Below are 3,348 nucleotides of genomic sequence, written 5' to 3'. Positions count from 1 at the left end.
GTCGTTATTGAGCGAGGGATAAACTTTTCTCACTAATTTGTCACTATTTAGAGAGGGATAAATTTTCTCGCTAATTTGTCACTTATTAGCGAGATATTAGCGAGAAATTAACGAGTATTTAGCGAGAAAACATATTTATCACTAATTTGTCGCTATTTAGCGAGGGATATATTTTCCTCACTAATTTGTCGTTATTTAGCGAACGATAAACTTTTCTCACTAATTTTTCACTATTTAGTGAGGAATTGCAAAGGTAGATCAACAATGTCGCGAGTTTTAGTTTGGTCCAGTCGAAGGCCCAAAAGCAAATAAATTGTGTGGAAACAAAAAAAATTACCACAAAATGAGGATTTACCGTTGATTTTACCAAAGAATACGAAAATACCCTACCCAATTCCCTTTAAGGAAATACAACATGTTGCAAGGGAGGACAAGAAACCTGCACAAATGGGAATAGAGAAACCTCTAAAGCCTCTGAAGAATGGATTGCTTGTTCCAAATCTAGTTCCTATTGCCTATGAATTGTTTGAAGCTGGGAAGCTTTTGATCAAGGGTCTTGCCTAGCTCTTGCATCACATTCCTGCACATGGCTTTAGGTAGATTATATTATATTTTTTTGGTGAATGTCTTAGTTTCTTTGCATTTGTTTTATTGATACAAGAGTTATATTCTTACCAATTGAATTCATGCAACGAATGCTCAAAATTTCATGTAGCTCAAATTGGTCAAAACTTTCAGGTTGCTATGTTCCTCATGGTAGGGAGCGTCAGAGTTCTCATGCCTGGGTAAAGGGTTCTGTTAATGATATATTTGTCCCAATTGAGTCCTATCATCTTTTTGTTCCCTTTGGTAAGCGTATTAAACATGATACACAATTTGAATATAACCGGATTCCAGCCATTGTTAAGTTATGCATGCAAGCTGGTGTTGATATCCCAAAATATCCTTCACATCAAAGGACTAATCCCATACGAATGTTAGGAAAGAGTAAATGACAAAAGTGGAAATTTAGAGGAACCTAAACCATAGTGCTTTACGAACCCTTCTTCACTCAATCACTTTCATACTTACAGAGTCTCAAATGTCTCAAATGTCTACACAAATGTCTCAAATGAAGCAACATATGTAAACATAATTACATTTACAAACAAAATCTCAAAAGCAACTACAAATATAGTTACAAGCACAAATAGAGACACATGCATAATAGGTGCAAGCTCAACAGAAAGCACAAACAAATATGCATGCATAATTTCAAGCACAATTCCAAGCACAAATGCAAGCGCAAGTGGAAATGCAAACACAGATGAAGTTTTTTAAGACACAAATTTTTTATACATTAAAGATATCATCGGTACCATTAGTCAAGAAACATGAGGAGAACAAAATATGAAGATTATATTATTTTATTTTAATTTTAATCATGTAAGTTGACAATTGTTCTATTTGTGATGCTTAAAAGCTTTCATTATGTTCTTAACTTTGATTATTTTGAATGTGGTAAAATTTGACATGTTTCATATAAATTGGTTGGCAAGATTTATTATATTTTTACGTAATATTGATAATTAAATGCATTTTATAAGGTATAAAAATAGTAAGAGCAAGCAATATTTTGGCTTAATACAATTTCCTACGATTTTGCTAGGGATTAGCGATAGATTTACTATAACCACTTTGCTAGAGATTAACAAGGGATTTGCTACAACCACTTTGCTAGGAATTTGCTACAAATATTTTACTAGGGATTAACGAGAGATTTGCTACAACCACTTTGCTAGGGATTAGCTAGGGATTTGCTATAACTAGTTTGCTAGGAATTAGTTAGGAATTTGCTTCAAACATTTTGCTAGGAATTAGCTAGGAATTTGTACAAATATTTTGTTAAGGATTAGATACGAATTTGCTACAACTAGTTTGCTAGAGATTAACTACAACCAATTTGTTAGGGATTAGCAACATAGTAGTTTCCTCGCTAATTATTTATCTATGATTTAGCTATGATTCGGTTTCCTCGCTAAATCGTTTTGCGAGAGATTAGATAGGAATTGTTCCCCGCAAATATGGAATTTTGTTGTAGTATTTATAAATAAAGGATTTTATTTTTTGGGTGAATGCTAACTAAAATTAATATGAAAAGTAAATAAGTTTGTATCAAATTAACAAACACTAACTAAAATAAATAAGTTAATGTTAGTTAGTGACAGATATTGACAAAATTTATATATTTAATTATATAACCGATACAATAAAAATGAGCACAAAATTGAGTATAGCTAAACTATAAATATAAAAAAAATTAGACATGTCTAAAGAATTTTCTTCATTCTTTCAAATCCTTGAATTCATCAATAATTGAACTAGATATAAATGTTTCAATTACTTTAATTTTTCAATGTAAAGAAGTTCATCTTCCATTTTATTTTGAAATCTCATTTTAATAATCTTCATCGTAGAGAATAAACTTTTTATTGTAGCTGTAAAAATAAAAAAGAGTTAAAATAAGACGAATTAAACTATCAAATATAACATGTGAGAAATGAGAGAAGAAATAATGAGTGAATTTGTATTTAACTTCTTTATTTCTCAAAAGTCAAAAGAAAACATGAGAAAGTTAGAGATGAACACAATAAATAGGGAGATAAAATAAAAAAATATCTTAATAGTTTTTTTTATTTCTTGTTATATTTAATTTTATGTTTCCAAACTTTAATTCCAAAAATAAGAACCGCTATGAACGTTCAATTCATTAAAAGAGAGAAAAAATTGAAACTTGAACGTGACATCAGGTTCAAGAAAAATGACATGTTAAACCTTCATTGTGAATAAATTATTGTTAAGATGCATGAGCACAAGATAGAAGACGGATAAAAAAAAAAACTGAAAACAGAAGATGCAAAATTGCAATTTATCGTGCTTTAAAATTAAAATGAAAATTTTTATTTAAAGTTATTTAAACTTTATTTCATAATACTAGCGTAACTAACATTTTTATTTAAAAAAAATGCAATTTGTAGTACTTTTCATAATACTTTTAATTTAAGTACTTTTTTTAAAAAGTATCTTATTCTATTATATCCTATTTAAACTAATTTCATCATTTTATACATTTTTAAATTTTCTTTCGAATTCCGGTTTAAGAGTGATATTTCATAAGATTCATTTTTATCAAAATGTATGAAGAGTGTACATAATTAGAATAAATTTTAAATTTGAGAAAATACAATAGTTTTACTTAGGGATGTCAAAAAATTCCGTACCATACAGGGTATCTGCAGATAAAATTATAAAACCCGCAACAGGTAGGAAATGAATATCGTAAATGGATACCCGCGGATAACGAGTACG

This window comes from Vigna unguiculata, chromosome 5 (genome assembly GCF_004118075.2).
Source record: "Vigna unguiculata cultivar IT97K-499-35 chromosome 5, ASM411807v1, whole genome shotgun sequence".
In the NCBI taxonomy this organism is placed as follows: domain Eukaryota; kingdom Viridiplantae; phylum Streptophyta; class Magnoliopsida; order Fabales; family Fabaceae; genus Vigna; species Vigna unguiculata.
The sequence above is the reverse complement of the archived record's forward strand: the minus strand, read 5'-3'. Positions refer to the sequence as shown.